This window comes from Ambystoma mexicanum, chromosome 6p (genome assembly GCF_040938575.1).
Source record: "Ambystoma mexicanum isolate Mex_15411 chromosome 6p, UKY_AmexF1_1, whole genome shotgun sequence".
Lineage (NCBI taxonomy): Eukaryota > Metazoa > Chordata > Amphibia > Caudata > Ambystomatidae > Ambystoma > Ambystoma mexicanum.
In genome coordinates, this window is record NC_090935.1 from 1,145,934,878 (window position 1) to 1,145,954,163 (window position 19,286).

At 44.0% G+C, this 19,286-nt stretch overlaps 1 protein-coding gene across 3 annotated transcripts in view; it reads right to left on the reverse strand.

Moving 5' to 3' along the window:
- KANK1 (KN motif and ankyrin repeat domains 1) overlaps window positions 1-19,286 on the reverse strand; it is a 1,603,545-nt gene that overhangs the window by 1,274,315 nt on the left and 309,944 nt on the right. For all 3 annotated transcript variants that reach the window (XM_069625753.1, XM_069625752.1, XM_069625751.1), the window contains one exon: window positions 10,074-10,176. The gene's annotated coding sequence lies outside the window, so the exon portion shown is untranslated. The remainder of the gene's footprint in view (window positions 1-10,073; window positions 10,177-19,286) is intronic.

Genomic DNA, 19,286 nt, shown 5'->3' on the forward strand with positions numbered 1-19,286 from the left:
TGTTCAAAGTAAAGTTAATGTGACAATGGAGCCCTTCTGCAGATCCCTTCCCCAGGTTTAAGGCACTCAGGATTATCAAGGTTCCACAACTCTCTCAGGTTTCACTTAGCAAAGAAAAGTTCACTTGGCACCAGGTTCACTTGGCAAAAAGTTCACTGTACCTTTGCTTAGTAAATTCTTTTCCACTTGTTACCATCACAGTTCACTTGGCTCAGAATGGGGAAGTGAGTCCCGAAAAAAGCCAAGTCCTTTTAGCTTTTCCTTTATTAGATCACCACAATGCTTTTCCAACACACTTTGCTCATTCTGGGGTCTCTCTGGCCAGCCTGGATCAATCTCCCACCTGGTGGCCACCCCAACACTTTTAAAACACACTTTGTTGTCACTTTTCTATCAATTTTGGGAATGTTGCTCCCACTTAACTTCATGTACAGCTCCCCTCTTTGCAGACACTTCCTTTCTTTACACAGTCATTTGAGAACGTGTAATCATACATGCAACCATTCTGCCACTACGGATCCTTATAATTCCATTTGTCAATTTCACCCGATGCGTCTCCAGTCTTTCGCGTTCAGGCTGCAATGTTGAATCTTGCTTGCTTACTTCAATACACACCAGGGTCTCACTGTGCTTCACTCACCAATGGAGCTTTCTTCGTTCTTGGATTAACGTCTTTGCTATCGAAGGTCAGGGTCTCCCCCACCTGCCCCTCAGACACTCCTGGGCTCTTGTCCTGGCGCAGGGGGATGAGCATTTCATTTTTACCAAAGTAACGTCCCGGCTCCCTTCTTTGCTGGAAACGGGGGTCATTAGCCACGTTTCTCCCAGATGCTTCCTCACACAGACCCTTGGCGTCTCAGCGTCTCCATTTCTTCTAGCTGGTCCTGAACAGCCACAGCTCCTCAGCTCTCCTCCCAACTTGCTCTCTTTGCTGATTGCTAGTGTTCCTTTTATACTCTCCTGGAGACTTGATAGGATGCAGGTGGGCATGGTTGATTTTAATTGCCTCACCCTACCTGGCCTTGTTAGGGGGACCTGGCCTATAAAGATGTTGATGTGCCTTTATCTGAATCTTCTTTGTCCCAGTACCATAGTGGTGTTTCTCATTCTTGATTTCCTCTTCTTCATCACAGTACTGGAGTGATACTTGGGCAAAAGAAGATCGTGTGTCTTATGATAAGAATATGGTTCTCGTTTTTTTACTCTGGTGCCCTCAGTAAATGAGGTTAACAGGAAGATAAAAGATGGGGTCTAACAGTAGTTTATGATATTAAAGGGATGCGAGGACAAGTCTGTGTTCTAGTTAGAAGAACAAGTTACTTCTTACCTTGTAACGTTCTTTCGATGGGATGTTCCTCCGACGTATTCCTTATCTTAGATTTCTCTTTCCAGCTTTGCTGGCCTCAGAACTTTTTTCTCTCTAGAGGGCGCTGCGCGTCGACGTCCGCCGAGTCGATGTCCCTAGACAGCCGCCGTATCGACGTCGACGTCATCCTGCCTATAAAGGCCGCGCGCAGTGTCCGTTGCTCAGTTCTGTTTTTCCGCGCTTACTCAGTGCCTCGGAATATCGTTGCTCAGTTTCGTAGATATATTATTCCATTTTCCTCGAGATATTCGATCCATACTCGATGGCTTCCTCGTCTGAACCGACGACCCCTCGGTCCGGCTTTAAAAAATGCCAAGACTGTGGAAAAAAAACGGACCCTCACAGAGTCTGTCTGTGGTGTTTGGGAGCTGAACACCATTGTTCGGAGTGTAAGGACTGTATGTCCATGACAGCTAAAGCCCTGAAGGAGCGTAGGGGGAAGCTGGAAAAAGGTAAGACTTCTAAAGCTTCTTCTTCCTCGACGAAGTCGAGACATTCGTCTCCTCGTCACCATTCGCACTCCAGGTCTCGAAGCGGGTCCCATCATTCTTCGAGATCGAAGCACTCGAAAAGGAGACACCGAAGATACCCTTCTTCGTCCTCCTCTTCCTCTGTTTCACCTAAGAGAATCCCTTGCCCCACGAAGCATAGTTCCCGTGCTGAATGGGAGGAATTCCGAAAAAATATGATGAGCGTCTTCGAGAAAGCGGCCTCGACCCCCTCGAAGACTGCCGAGAGCGATGCTCTGGTCGAAAGACCCGAAGGTCCAAAATGCCGCGAGTCGCAGCACCCGGCGAAGGAAGCTTCTCGAGCGCGTCACGAACCCTCGAGTAAAGCAAAGACCTCGAATCCTTCTTCGAAGGTTCTGTCGACGCCGTCAACAAAGGTTCCGTTGACGCCGAGGTCGGTGTCTTTGACGCCGTTGTCGAAGGGACCTTCGACACACGGGTCTGTCGACTCGACGCCATCCTCAACACCAGCGTCGACGCCAAGGAAAGTCACGGTTGCGGCGCAACCAGTGGCTATTCCCAGGTCTTCGATGTCGTCGAGATTGTCGATATCCTCGAGCAGAATTCCGATTCTATCGAAGACCTCGAGGCCTCCACCTTTGTTTTCGACGCCACTTTCGAAGCCTTCGGCGTCAACGACATTGACGTTTTCGGAGCCGATTACAACAAGTTTGGCACCCTCTGCCTTGGAGATGGGTTTCACACCCTTTGTGAGCTCAGAACAATTGACCTGCTCTGAGTGACCACAAGATAACATACGTTGTTATATAAAGCCCATATGTAAATAGGAGGAGCCAGCTGCTGCTGTGACGCAAAGAAGCTGGAGCAAAAACTGATACTTTGCGGTTTGTCCTTTATGCCCCACACAGCTACAATGTGCACCACTGTTGCATTTACCATGTCCTCCTTGTTTGACGGGGTTGCTCTCGAATAGTATACAGGTGATGGTTACCATCAAGGTGAATGGCTTTCACTACCTCCATCTAGGTAGTTTGGACAGCAGAAGGTGACACGCTTTGGACCCTCTGGAGAGATGGGAACATTGTGGCAGGCAGAGCTGTTGCTGCCTCAGTTGAAGCAGGTATATTCTACATGTCTGGCAAAGGAAGCTAGGACTCACTTGACGGAACATTAAGAGTAAAAAGACTACTGTGCATTTATGCTGGGGAGCCAGGAAGAACTGACAGCCCTGTCTGTGGAGTCTACTAAGAGGTATGAGATACTGGCCTGTAGCAGTGTGTGATTCGAGGTGGTCATGCCAGGACAGGTTTGGACAGTTTTGTCGTCATCACTTCTTAATCAGCATTCTTGTTGTTCCTACCATTTCCTCTTGTTTACCCTCTATAGGACCGTCCCTCACCCCACCAGTTGCAACTTTTGGTAACGTGACAGGGCTTGACTACTTTCTTTTGTGCAGAAATCAGTTAAGTGCATTGAATTTTTGAGTTTGCCCCTGATTAGGATTTTCCTTGTATGTTCCCTTTCTTTACGTTTCTCTACTATTTGTATATATTCTTTCTGTGCTGTATGTTAGCGAATTCACACTCTATTGTAGTGACATCTTTCATTAGTTTTAGCTATTAGTTGTTGCTGTAAGCACAGCCTACAAGCCAAAATAATTGTCATGGGAAGTGAAGAGATGTGAGGAGGAACACAATGGGTGGGAAAATAAACAGTCAACTCCCACAGTCTGACTGCCCATAGCCATGCTACTCCCTATGGCCAGTCCCACCCACTCCCCGCCCAAAACAGTTCCTTTTGTGATGGGCCTCTGTACCCAAATTGAATTGTGATCTCCAAACTGCATTGATAGGCCTCTCTCCCACTTTACAGGTGTCTCAAACTTAGCAGGGCCTCTGTGCCCAAATTGCATTGTGTGACCTCCAAACTGCATTGATGGGCCTCTCTCCCACTGTCCAGGTGTCTCAAACTTAGCAGGGCCTCTGAGCCCAAATTGCATTGTGTGACCTCCAAACTGCATTGATAGGCCTCTCTCCCACTATACAGGTGTCTCAAACTTAGCAGGGCCTCTGTGCCCAAATTGCATGGTGTGATCTCCAAATTGAATTGATAGGCCTCTCTCCCAATATGCAGGTGTAACAACTTAGCAGGTCCGCTGGGCCGAAACTGCATTTTGTGATTCCCAAATTGCATTGATAGGCATCTCTCCCACTATACAGGTGCTTCAAATTTAGCTCACTCTCAAAAATAGCTCACTCGCAAATTTAGCTCACTCTCAAGTGAGACAGAACCCACCAGTGAATTACGGTGGAGTGTCACTCTGACTAGGGCCTCTCTCTTCAACCAGCAGATACCCTTCCCAAACCCAAATAGCCTGCTCACCACAGTGAACCGCGCTCAGAGTGACGGACAGTAAAGAGACCCACCGATAACACCCAACTAAATAACCCTTACAACCCCCGTTCCCTTCCTAGGACAGCGACTGAACAAGTCGCCAACTTCAGCCGGAATACCACCTACAGACGGAGCCCAAACCAGTAGCGGACACCCCCCTCACCCGCCACTACACCACAAGACAACCAGACCAAAGCAGGACCAACTAGACGTCAACAAACAAAGAGTAAACAACTCTCAATCTTATAATGTCATGCAAACAACCCATTCCAAGGAACAGATGAAGAGAAGAAAGAACAAACACTCCAGAACAGCAACTAAGAACGACAACTATAGAATGGACCCCCACAGACAGGAACACAAATCGAACCAACACTGAGAGAAGAGACAAATCCCTCTACCTAACTCCATACCTTGCTGACAACTGGCCACCACAGCAATCCAACCCAACGTTAGAAGCAGCAACATCAAACAACCTAACACAAGCAAGTAGAAGAAGGATGAACACAAACAACAAACAGACGACCGACGCGATAACACCCTACATCACCAAAGCAAGAGGAACTTCCAATCAACAACCACAACTCCCAGAAGACGAACCCGATGAAAACAAAAATAAAACAAGACGGAACCTAGAAGAACTCGAAGGCGCTGACACCCCGAATCCCACAGCCCAACAAGTGATCGACCAGGAAGGAAACCTCAGCAGAAGAAGACTTCGACAAGAAAGCCCAAACCAAACAACACCTCCAAACGTCACTGTAATCTAATAAACGCAAGATGCATGTCAAAACACTCAACAGAGATCTTCGACCTACTCAACGACAACTGCATTGACATCCTGTTCATCACAGAAACATAGCTGGACGACAAATACAAAATCACACTCCAAAGCTGCCTTCAAACCGAATTCAAATGCCTGCAAATAAACAGAAAAAACAAAAAAGGAGGAGGCACCGCTATAGCATTCAAAGAACACCTGAAAATAAAAACTGACAAACTGCTCAACATCCTCAACTGCAAAACCATGGTAATACACCTAACCACGAGCCCAAAAACCAACATCACATTCATCCTGGTATACAGACTGCCGACATATGATGCAACATTCGTCGACAACTTCATAGAAGCCATCACCAACTTAGCCATCAACCACAAACACCTAATCATCCTGGGAGACTTCAACATCTGGTTTGAAGACAGCCATGCCAACTCACAAAACTCACTGATTTAACAACTCAGCACCATGAAACTACGACAACTAGTCAAAGGAGCAACGCACTCGGCACGACACACCCTAGACGCAATTTTCGCCAAAGAAAAACTCATTACCACAGCACCACCAATACAAATAGTGTGGAGCGACCATCTCATCATCCCATTCGTGATCACTCTGCCTACTGAAGCCTACACCCAACATCCGAAACTCACAACCACCACCAAAAGAAACTGGAAACACGTCAAAGAAAGCAACCTATTCGAACAACTGGAGGTAACCAAACCCTCAACTACAGAACTAGAGCTAGCTGACCTAGACGGGAAAGCAGAGATACTACACAAATGGATTACAGATACAATAGACAAGATCGCCCCTGAAAAACCGTTCACCCCATCAAAAAAGAGCAATGGGAAAATGGTTCACCCCAATATTAAACGCCATGAAAAAGGAAAACAAAACGATGGAATTGGAATGGAGGAAAGAATACAACCCAGGGAAAAAAAACACTGTACCAGAAACAAATCCGCTCATACAAGAAGGAAATTCAAAAGGGAAAGAGAAGACATTACGATGACAGAATCAACAATGCCACCAACACACAAAAAGAAATGTTTAGCATCACTGAAGAAATGAGAAACCCACCAGGCTGCGATAACACCCGAACCCCCTCAGAAAAACTATGCAACGACCTGGCAGACCACTTAAAAAAAAAAATAATAATAAATCAATGACATCCGACAAACCATACAAAAGGGACCAACCAACCACAACATACAATCCAACGAACCTAACACTGAACCACAGCACAAACTCCAAAGCTTTCCTGAAATATCAGCAGAGGCATTCGCAATGCTGGTAAAACGAAGCAAGAAAGTGGGATCACCCATGGACCCCTGTCCCCCAGACATCTACAAATCAATCCTCGCGCAAAGATCTCCAGCAAAATACTACAGAAACCTTCTAAATCTATCACTAGCAACAGGGACTGTACCGAGGATCTTCAAATCAGCATACATCAAGCCACTCTTGAAAAAACAAGTGGTGACGTAGATGACCTTTCCAACTACAGGCCGATCTCCAACATCCCCTACCCAACAAAACTTCTAGAAACCTACGTATAGAAACTAACCCAAAAACACATAGAAAAACACCACCTGCTGGACCAAGCTCAAGTCTGTTTCAGACCAGCCAGAGGAATGGAAACAGCACTACTATCCATCTGGGACGACCTCAAAACTAACGCAGACTCGAACACTACCTCAGCCCTTATTCTGCTCGACCTCTCCGCAGCCTTCGACACAGATAGCCACGATACCCTGACCAAAAGACTAGAAGACATAGGCATAACAGACAAAGCACTACGTTGGACCAAATCATTCCTAGCAGACAGAGCAGAAACCGCATGGATCAAACCTTTCGAATCCACTCCACGAGTTAACGACTGTGGAGTGCCACAAGGATACTCACTATCTCCACTATATTTCAACATCTATCAGACTCCCGTCATCAGAATCTTCACAAAATACAACATTACATGTTACAACTACGCAGATGACACTCAAATCATCTACAAAATCAAAGACACTGATGCCGACCATTCAACCCTAATCGACTGTCTAAAAGAAGTCTTCAACTGGATGGATGCCAACAACCTGAAAATCAACCCAGGAAAGACAGAAATCATGATCGTATCCAAAGACCAAGAGAACGAAACCACCATCCCGTGGCCTACGGAAATGGGAGTCCTAATGGACAACACCCTAACCCTAGAACCACAAATAAATGCAACTGTGTAGAAAAGCTTTTTCCTCGTCCACACGGCAAGAAGAATTCTACCTTTCCTCTCCTTCACGCACAAAACACTCACTATCGTCGCCCTAATCATGTCAAGAATCGACTATGCAAACAGCATCTACCTCGGAATACCAGAATACCTTCTGAAGAAACTGCAACAGATCCAAAATGCAGCAGCAAGACTACTCCTCAAAACTATCCAGAAGAGACCACATCACTCCAGCCCTAAAAACACTACACTGGCTCCCAGTAAAACCTTGCATCACGTTCATAACAATGTGCATAACGCACAGAGCAATCAGCGGACAAGGAGCAGAATTCCTACAAAAGAAAATAACAGTCTACAAACCAACGAGACCCCTCTGATCAAGCAACGGAATCCGCCTGGAACTGAAACCATACCTTAAGAAAAAAACTTGAAGGCACCTCCTTCTACCACTTAGCCGAAAAAATCTGGAACAACATCCCAAAAGAAATAAACACTGAAGATCACCTAAAATTCAGGAAATCACTAAAAACCTGGCTCTTCAACACCACAGACTAAAACTGAAAATCGAAACAGGAAAAAAGGATGACTAAACTGAAAAGGACACGGACAACCCCGAATCGACAGGGAAGCTCTCACGGCACCTGGACGGGTGACACCGAATAGACTGGAACACAGGCGACACGCACAGAGACTGAGTCAACTACCCCAGCCAATCCCACCAACACTTTCGCCCGCCCCTTAGTCACCACCAGGTACCACAGTGTTGTGGAATTGTCAAGATATTGGCAATCACCACACTACCCGAGATGTTGACATTGGCAGGTGCACTGGCCACAGGAGTATGAAGAGAGGACAGGGGGGCTATGAGAGAGCATGACAGAGGTGGGGGCCAGAGGAGTAAGGGAGCTTGTATGCCAGACGGACCCAGATCAGGACAGAGGCGCATCAGGGGAGACTACGAAACACTTGTGTATAGGCGCGTTACAAATGCCATATCATATCATACCATATATCATACGCAAGCCGAGCGTCTCAATTCAGGATAGAGATGCAAACTAACCAACCCTACTAACAATTTCCCCTTCTGCATACACCTCTCAAACTCCACACCAAACACAACCAAACCCTACAGCACAACAAACCGCACAAACTTCACTACATTGCAACAACAAAACAAAAACACACAGACTCGCACAACAGTACACGACGACTAGTGGCCGCAAACACCCCAGGCCGAGCCAACAGACCCATCGGGCTGAGGCCGCCAACAGCACATCACTGCTCTCTTGCACTTTTCCTGCTTCCTCCCACTAACTCAACCTCCCCTCCTCTTTCAGAGCCGGCAGAGCGCCAGGGGACCACTCCGGTGGGGATAGTGCTCGGTACAAATGTCCATTAACATGTCATTGAGCTTGTACTTTGCATTCTGAACAGTCTTCTCAAAGGCAATGGCTAAACTGCAGCTACAAACCAGCTTCAAGTGTAATAAAAACGAAATAACCAAGGGTGCGATCAGCCACTTAATTTGTGAGCAGTATGCATTTCGTTGCAACCAATTCCTACATTGAATTACTGTTAAAACAAGCACTGGTAAAGTCCACAGTTTTGGCTCTTGTATAAGCATTACATTTGCGAGTCACTGAATAATATGCCAAAGTATTAAAAGCATCTGCCGGCTGTTGCCATCTTATGGCTAAGTAGTACCATTATGACAGTGCCTGATAAACGCTGAACCCATAACCACACAGAAGCCAACACTATTGGCTTTTGCCAATGCTTGTTTTTGTAGAGTTTTGTTAATGTCATAAGCACTACGAAATAATTTAACGTGCAGCACCATCAGTTTACTTTTTCACGTTTTCAAAATACTAAGTTAAAAGGGAATTTTTCATGGTCAGGCTGTGAAGTCAATTTCAGTTATGGTTTGAAAGCAGGAATTGAAGAAAAATTTGATGAGCAGAAGCCAAAAGCAGCTCCTGAATTTTGAACATCATCCAGTAAGCAGCAACTACCCTCCGGGGAACCAGGCGCTAGTACATAGTGGGTTACATGACTACTTCCAAGTTAGTTGCAAATTCTAACTTTTTCCAATTATGTATGGCCTATTTTGCTTTAAATTTCTATTACATGCATCCCAGAGAGAAGGTCAAGAGTGGCACATCGTACAGTTCAAATAAGAAAAATTGAACATTTCTGTTCTGCTCGTTAGAGTAAAATGTACTTTTTTTTTCTCCCAAAAACATTTCAACTAGAACCTGCTCCAACGTGCAACGGTATCAAGATTTTTTCGAAAGCAGGAAACCTAAGTGCCTTGGCCCTTACGACTGATGAGGTTTGGAAAGCACTTCCTATAGGACCAGAACGCTTCCGGGACCCCAATGCTGCCATGGTCATCATAACATGAAGCATAAAGGCCGGAGCAGTAAAAGGGACAAAAGTACTTTTTTAATTTCACCACGCCAAATATAGATGCAATAGGGTGCACTGATGGGATTTTTTTTCGAATGGAAAAAAAGTAAAGTGTTGCCGGGGGAAATTGGGATTCATTTTGTAAATGGAATTTAGTGTGAATAGAGTACATATTTGCACAGTGTCACCCTACTAACATTATTTGGCACATCACTTTGCATTATTTGCAAGTCACCGAGAGATTTCTTTCAAGTCATATTGGACTGTCAATCTGTCAATCCAGCACTACTTAGAAAACAAGTAGCAAAGCGTCCAGAGTGAAAACACGGGTGTACAAAACCAACTAACTTGAATGCCGTAGACCCAGTGCAAAACAAACAAAATGTTTGTACAAAGAGCGCCAGGTTACGGGAAATATTCGTTTCTGCTTACCTTGACGAAAAGCAGCCTCAATGTATTGCCAAAAATAAACTTTTCCCTTAAGGTATTCCGGTAGCCACCATCAACAGCTCAGGCCAGCTTCTTGAAATTCATCCTGCGCGGAGACAAAATGAGCGTTTATTCAATGTGGGGACTGGTGGGAAAGGAATGTAAGTGGAATTCAGTTACGAACAATACGGACGCCCAGAGCAGCAGATGACAGAGCACTTCAGAAACGCATAGAGAACCACGCTTTTTCATAACGGATTTCGAAACTGCAGCAGCATAACCAAGGAAATGTAAAACGCTTTGGCATAAATGTGTACATAGCAAACACCGGCAGAGATATGCTTGGGGGAAAAAAACTTCCACCTGAAATGTGAAAGCAGACTCGCCCCCTTCAGCCAAGTCACACCCAGAATAGCGCCATCTAGTAGCCATCACTGGGAGTTCACCACCAGTCCAGAATCAGATGGGCAATGCGCTGTGGGTATGCAAAGTACTTCACATCAAGCCTTTGCTCCATGAAAATGTCTCTATTTGGCAATGCTATTTTATACAAAGCATTTTTGACCCAAGACAGACACCTCTCAAGGATTCAGATAACCAAGTTTCACCCTTATGGAGGGTCATCAGTGAAGGCTTGAGGCATGTTGAGCAAACAACCAGTAAAGTTGTGGTGGGATTAAAATATATATTTTTTTTCTTTTTTTTTAATCCCACCATAACTTAACTATAGTGCAGCAACCACCATGTATATGCATAGTTATGTACCAGTAAAGTATTGAGATACACAGAAAACCTCAAAATTGAAATGCTAATAACTTGCGACTCGTATTACGGATTTATTTGCAAACAGAAAGTTCGTCAGCCCTCCAACTCTTCCCCCCCTCCACACACACCCGACCCCGCTTTGCAGGCCTCCTGACCCCAAACCCCCCAATCCCGCCCTCCCAGACTGGACATGCTGGGAAAGATTTGTTTAAAAATGTAAAAGTTATTAAGAAAGCAACAATAAATTCTGTCTTCCGCCTTGCCCGTTCATTACCCCATATAGAAAAAGTCAGGGTTATCTTTGAATATTTGGGGTTATATTAGAAAACAGGATCAGGAATAAGTATGTCACATGTATAATAACCACAAATATTTTGAAACAATCAGTTATTTGTAGTCCATTGCTGATGTATCCATGGTTAAAAATGAGTTCAAATTAGATATACACAGAAAAGTGGAATTTTACAGCTACAGTGAGGTGTGGTGTAACGTATTGGGGCAACATGTCAAGGATTGCAATATGGGCCTGGCCAGTGGGCCCGAAAGACATGGACAGTCTTATTAGTATGATTTGTCGCGGGAGGATAGCTCAGCGGCAACGTGCGCGACTTGGAAGCAAGACGACACGAAGCAACACAGGTTAAATCCCCGGGTCCGCGCTTAGAAATCTCTGGGTGTTTAAGCACGTTATAAATATGCAACTAAGACAAAAAACCAATTATGCAACTAAAAAACAAACAATTCCTCTAACAACGCCTCGATGCTTGAGGGCTGTCTGAATGCTTTAAAAATGTAAATATAAATTAAGTATGATATTAGTAAGTTGTAGCAAATTAGGGTGCACTGGTAGAAACCATGAAATTCACTGCAAAACTTTGTTAAACGGGACGTTATGGATACAAGAAAAAACCCAGACATTCAACAGTTATGGTAAGCTACGCAACCATGACTCATGTCACCATCAAGCACTGCTAAGAAACACCCAGTAGTACATGATGATAACATAACATATTAAAATAATTTCCATCAACAGTCCCCACAAGGGATAGTGTTTATAATGTTGGTAACAAGATGTCAGGGGTGGTTGGGAGAAAGTTCTCATCTAAAAAAAAACATATTCAAGTAGTGTGAATAGAGGAACCTAATCATACATACACATAGGCAATGGCTGCAGCATGTACCAAAAAAGTACAATATTTTTAATCCAGTAATTCCGATAGTAAAATAACAAATGCTACCATTTCAAAGTTTTACGTATTGTTGAACATGGAATAACTAGCTACCAATTTCAAACTTACAACATACTTGTGCTAATACAAAACAAATGCATATAAAAACACAGAATGCATACAAATTAGAGCCACATACAGGGAAACTAAATGTTTATGTTTCTAAATTTGTATCGCGCTCCAGGTACCCGAAGGCTCATAGGTGCAGACAAAAATAAGACATGACACGACAAAACAAAGCCTAATTGGTCTGATTATTACTGATCAGGGGTCCACTTAAAAGGATCTAGAGGAAAAGAAATGTCTTCAGTTTCTTCTTAAAATCCTCTGTACATGCAGCATTTCTGAGAGCTGGGGGCATGCTAATCGGGCTGCTATACTGAAAGCCCCATTGCGCACTTTGTTGGTGTTACATCGTGTCGTTTTTAAGAGATTAGTATTGGCAGATCTCAATGGGGGGATGGAAGCTTCTTCATTTCCCTAGCGCAGTTTTTACAGAATGTGAATGTAAGTAATGTTATTATGGGGGGATTTTAATGTTTCTCCTGATCCTAAGATGGATAAAAGTGGGGAAGCAGCAGACATTGCAAATAATTTGAAAAGAGTGGCCTTGAAGAAACTTATGGACAAATGGAATCTCTCAGATGTGTGGAGATTACAGAATCCTTCTGTCAAGCATTATACCTTTTTCTCTGCCAGACAAAGTATATTCACGGAATTGACCTCCTTCTGACTTCTGGTCTTCGCACGCAATCTTTCAAAGGGGGAAACATTAAAGCAATTTTGGTTTCAGACCATGCACCGATCTCATTAGAACTGGAATTGACCTTTCCTTTACCAAAGTCAAATACATGGCGGATGAATGTTACACTTCTTGATGACCATGATATTGTGGATAAAATAGTGCAAGAGGCAAAGTTCTTTGTGGCTGAAAATTGGACTGGAGAAGTGAAAGTGGAATGTGTGTGGGAAGCCTTTAAGTCCTACATGAGAGGAATGTTGATTGGATTGTCGACAAAAAGAGAAGGGAAAGATGTTGAGATGAAGAAACTGAATGAGGAAATTGAGCCTCTTGGAAAAGAAAATATGCAACATTTTTCTTTAAGTACTTTGAGTAGTTTGCAACAGAAGAAAGAAAAATTAGAGGACCTACTAACTACAAAGGCTGAAAGGCTTCTTTTGAGAACAAGAAGCAGGTACTATGAAAAGGGAGAAAAATGTGATTGATTTCTTGCTCATTGCTTGAGGGTCATAAATAATGAAAATAATTAATACTATAGAAAAGCAGGATGGGGATGTGACTTTTGAACCTGCTGAAATTAATGATACATTCAAGAAGTATTACACTGGCCTATATATTCTTCTGAAGATCATTTATCTGAAGAGGAGGTGTGTCAATTTGTCAATGATTGTCATTTGCGAACTATAAATTCAAAATACAACGACACCATGGAGGAAGAACCGAGTGTGGATGATCTCAGGACTGCTGCTCGTGCATTGAATTCCGGGAAGTGTCGGGGCCCGGATGGGTTGCCAACTGTAAATATTCCCAGAAGAGGTTTTTGCTCTTATGTGGAAATGTTGCGCTCATCTCTGATTGATGGATGCCTCCCGGTTTCCACAAGACATGCATCGATATCGGTTTTCTTGAAGGAGGGAAAAACTCCTGTTAAAACGAGCAGTTATCGGCCAATCAGCATACTGAACATTGACAACAACATTTTTGCGAAAGCATTGGCCTTGAGAATCGAGACTTCTCCGACGGATATTATAGACCAAAGCCAGACGGGTTTTGTGAAAGGTAGACACGCATCAGACAACATGAGGAGACTTTTGTTGACTCTATTTGAAAGCAAAGAAAGTCGGAATGATGTGGTGGTGTTGTCATTGGATGCGGAAAAAGCATTCGATCGGATTGAGTGGAAGTACCTCCTGAGAGCATTGGAAGGATTCGGATTTGGGAAAAATATGATAGGATGGATAAGACTGTTATATTCACGCCCTACAACAAGTGTTAACACAAATGGTATGGCCTCGGACACATTTGAACTTGAAAGAGGGACAAGACAAGGTTGTCCATTGTCGCCCATTTTGTTTGTTATTGCTATGGAACTTCTTGCTGTGAAAATAAGAGAAGATGAAAGAAGTGAAGGTATTCAATATGGTGAAGCATGTCAGAAGGTCTGGCTATATGCAGATGATATGCTGCTAGTGGTTCAAAATGTCGAAAATTCCATTCCTGCACTTATTGCGCAAATTGACGTGTTTCACAGAATATCTGGGTACAAGATTCATTGGTCAAAATCCAAAGCCCTACCGGCATCCAGTTCATGTTCTAGTTTGAAAATGAGGAACTTTGCTTTTAATTGGTGTCCAGACAAGATGCGATATCTTGGAATTTGGTTGACTAGTGATGTGTCTAAAATAATGGATGTCAACCTGATTCATGTGGTCCAGTCCTTGGAGTTGGATTTGAAAAGATGGAGTGAACTTCGCCTAAGTTTATGGGGGAGAGTACATGCAATTAAAATGACAACACCACCACGTGTCAGTTATGTGCTCAGTATGATCCCTTTACAAATTAAGAAGTTTTTTCTGAAGAAAATTGAGAATCTGATCCAGTCCTTTATATGGGAGAATAAACAGCCATGCCTTAAACTTTGGAAATTACAATTATCCCAAGATTGTGGTGGTCTAGGGGTTCTAGACTTTGAAAACTATCACTTGGCTAATGGAGCAAGATATTTGGTTCCTTTCATAGAAAATTTCAACTGATGTCTGAACATTGGCGGAATCAAGTCAATCATCTCCACTATCACTGAGAGCAATTCTGTCTACGGTGGATGGGCTTGGATATAAATCATTTCCACCAATGGAATTTCTAAGATCATGCTGCAAAGATCTTTGGAAAAAAAAGAGTAAAAAAGTGGTTTGTGACAATAGTTTTATCCCAATCTGGTTGAATCTGGGAATACAGTTGAATGGAAACTGGTTGCTGGGTGGAGTGCAGTGGCTGGATGATCTTATTGAAGGTGGAAAATGGATCAGTTTTAAACGACTTGCACAAGTTAAAGACCTCAAGGATTGGACTATGGGAGAGTATATGAGGTTGAGGAAAGTTCTACAGAAGGAATCTTCGGATGGAGGTAAGGGTTGGCAGACCTGGTTGTTTGAATTTAAATCTGAAGGTGGTATGGCGGCTAAAGTGTATAAACATCTGGGCCAACACTGTGAACAAAGATTTATTATCAAAATGGTCGGAGATAATGGGATCAGAGATGTCGGAGGGCAGACAGAGAAATATATGCAAAAATGTGGTTCTGACATCTTTAAATCTGGGAGAGCAAAGTCGCCAAATGAAAATTCTGAACAGGGTTTTTTGGACGCCACAGAGACTTCATGCAAGAGGCATGGTTGATTCGGATACATGTTGGAGATGTAAACATGCTGTGGGATCTTTTGAGCACATGATTTGGGACTGTTGCGAACTAAGGTCGTTCTGGAGAAGGTCACCATGAGGATGAATGAGACCCTGATGTTGCAAGAAGATTTTGACTAGAACACTTATCTTGGGTGAGGACGACATGGTGGAAGAGCTTACTTACCCACAGAGGTGCTGGTTTTTCAGGGCTGCAAATTCTGCAAAGAAAGTCATTTTGAGGACATGGAAATGTGTTGAGAGACCGACATTTTCAGAATGGATGGATGATTTGAAACAAGTGTCCAGATTTGAGAAGATAATTCATCGCTGAGATAAGAAGATGGAACTTGTTTGATCAAATATGGGGTAGATTTTTAGAAATGTGATATTGATGTTTCTTAGTTGTTTCCTGATGAATCCCAGTGATGATATTGTAAATTTCCCTTTTGGTGGGGTGATGGGTGTGGAGGTACTGAATGTGATGATTTGATTATATTGTTATTAATGTCTGTTTTTCTTTTACTATGTATATAATATTAATAAATACGTTAATAAAAAGATCTGGTGCTAGGTTTTTTTACAATAGCTTCCATTAAATAAAATTGCATCTGACCCAAAAGACAGTTATGTGTTATAAGTAACAACCTAAAACACACCCTAGTTTGGATGGGGAGCCAATGTAGGCTCTGTCTTGCCTCTGAAACATGGTCCCTACCGTGAAGTCCTTTCACAACCCTCACTGACCCATTCTGGATGACCTGGAAGCAGTGAAAGTCTGGTTGGGTAATGCCTACTAAAAGACTACAACAATAATCCAATTTGGAGCCAATGATAGCTCAGATATCAGAGGGCGAAGATGGCGGAACAACTTAATGAAGTATGAAGAGGAGGAAACTAGACTATTCACCTGAGCCTTCATGTTCACGTTCTTATCCGTGCCAGGCTGTTCGATACCATCCAACTGAACAAGTTGCTTACCAACTGTAACGTTCTTTCGACTGGATGTTCCTCCCACGTATTCCTCATCTTATGATATTCGTATCCTGCCAGCTTCGGAAAACATTTTTAATCGGCAGAGGGCGCTGTGCACGAGGTTGTGCCGTCGATGTCCCTCGACGGGCTCCGTACCGTGTCGACGTCACCATCAGTATAAATAGCTCGTGCCGCGCACGTTGGCTTCAGTTCTGTTTTTTCGAGGAAATATTCGAGGAACATCCAGGCATGCCCCATGACTGACATACTCTCCGTGAGAGGAAACTGTAAGAAACGAAAACTGTACTGCGGGGTAGGTTGGGAGGGGCGATGAGGAATATGTGGGAGGAACATCCAGTCGAAATAACGTTACAGTTGGTAAGTAACTTGTTCTTCTAATGGATTGGGTCCTCCCACGTATTCCTCATCTTATGATAGACTCCCATAGCAGTGGTAATTTTGGAGGTGGGAGTACTAGTTATTGTTCTCATGGACGGAATGAAGTACCGCCTTGGCAAATAAACCCTCATTGGAGGAAAAGGCATCTAAGCAATAATGCTTCATATGATGTTTATTTATATAGCGCCTATACACAATGTTTCAAAGCGCTTCAATGCAAGGGAAAGAAACAAGGGAAAAACAAGGACATTCTTACAGGCCATGAACAGTAAGGATGTGAAATTAACTATCGTACTCAGCCTGACGACATTTCAGATAGTGCAAGAGTTAAGACACAGATAAGGAAGGGAGGGGGAGAGTGGGAAGGAAATGGAAACAGACAGTCGACTACCGTACTAGGCCTGACGACATTTCTGGTAGAGCCAGAGAAAAACAAAAGGTGAGGGAGAGGGTTGCAGAAAGGGAGTGGAGGAACAAACAAGCGACTATCGCACTAGGCCTGACAACATTTCAGATGGTGCTGGATGGGGGTTTAGGGGTGACAGTAAGGGGAGGTGGGAGGAGACAGACGAGCTTGCTATCATACTAGGTCCAGGGACAATTCTGATAGAGTAAGTGCATAGAAGAAAGTAAGGAGAGGAGATAGGAGAAGGGAGAGGAGGGGAGAACAGAGCATCAGCAGTCAAAAAGAGTGGAGAAGCCAGAGGGGAGAGCAAATACAATTGCAGAAGTCAGTAGTAGCACATCATGTTGCAAGCCAGGATACAAGATGAAAACTGGAACAGCATGATTCACGGCCACCATGAGTACAAGATGCAAAGGAAGTCCAGCATGAGAGTTGAGAAAGGGTGACGCACTGTGAATCAATGAAGTCCATAAAAGTCAAACCCAGCATTGGCCACAAGACGGTGATGGTGAAACCAGAATGTATAAGGACAGACTCCTGCAGAAGTAGGCTGGAGGGAGCCAGGGGGGGAAGCCGGGTAGAAGAATCCAGCAAAACAGGCAGCATCTGTGTCTGAGAAGGGGGTGGGGCAAAAGGGAACATCATGGGGGCACCAGAGAGCGTGGGGATGGCCTGTGGGGACAGAGGGTGTAAACACATGTTGGTGCATGCTAACCTGCTTTCTGAGCACGGGGTCGGCCCCTGGGTCCTCCTGGTCCGAACAGGTCCAAACAGAAATTGCCCTTTTCTTTGTCTGCCCTTCGCTTCGGACGCCCGGGCGAGAGACGCCCTTGATCTAAGAGTTAAGAGCAGGAAGGTAGAGGCAGGGCTAAGAAGGTGGGTGGTGCTTAGGCCAGGTGACCTAGATCCACTTGCACCTGAAGTTATGCGTTGATGCCCATGTTGCAGCTGAACAAATATCTGCTGCAGAGACTCCCCTCTTCAGAGCCGCAGAAGTAGCCACACACCCCCCAGTAGAATGGGCTCGAAGCCCATCCGGTGGGTCTTTTCCCGCCAATCTGTAGCACTCAATTATAGCCAGAATGAACAAGCGGGATATAGTTTGTTTTCTCACCGCTAATCCTAATTTATGACCTGTATAACCCACAAAAGGTTGGTCATCTTGACGTAATTTTGACATTCTTGAAATGTAAAAACAGAGCCCTTTTGGGGTCCAGTCTATGCAGTCTCTCCTCTTCTTTGCCCAAATGAGGAGGAGGACAGAATGTTGCTAATATGATTTTTTGTGACAAGTGGAAGTCAGAAACTACTTTTGGTAAGAAAGATGGTTTAGCCTTAAGAAGCCCTTTGTCCTTGTAAAAAGTAGTATATGGAGGTTTACATGAGAGAGCCTGTAGTTCACTAACCCTGTGGGCTGATGTTAAGGCCACAAGAAGGACAGTCTTCAATGTTGGGATCCTCAAGGGACAGGAGTGTAGAGGCTCAAAAAGGTATACAAATTAGAAACTTAAGTACTAGATTTAAATCCCAAGTTGGGACATGAAAGGGGACTGGAGGGTATACGTTAGTAAGCCCTTTTAGGAATTGAATTATCAATGGAATTTTGAAGTAAGAAACCTCTTACGAGGAGCGCTTGAAAATTGACAGCGCAGCTAGATATCCTTTAATTGTTCCAATCTGGAGCCCCAGATTGGCAAGATGTAATAGGAAAGAGCCCCATTGGGGTGCCACATTGAAATGGGCCCACATCCTCATCTTTGCACCAGTTATTGAACTTGTTCCAACGACAACGGTACAAGGATTTTGTTGCTGGCCTTCTGGCCAAAAGCAAAATCTCCATTACGTCATCCGGAAGATCCCAATCCTTGTATGGCAACCTCTCAGAAACCATGCGTGAAGGTTGAGTGTCTTGACCTCTGGATGGAAAACTCAACCTTCCTCTTGCGAGAGAAGATCCTCTCTTTGCGGAAGACGTATTGGAGGGCAGATGGACATGTCCAGAAGGTCCGGGTACGACGTCCTCC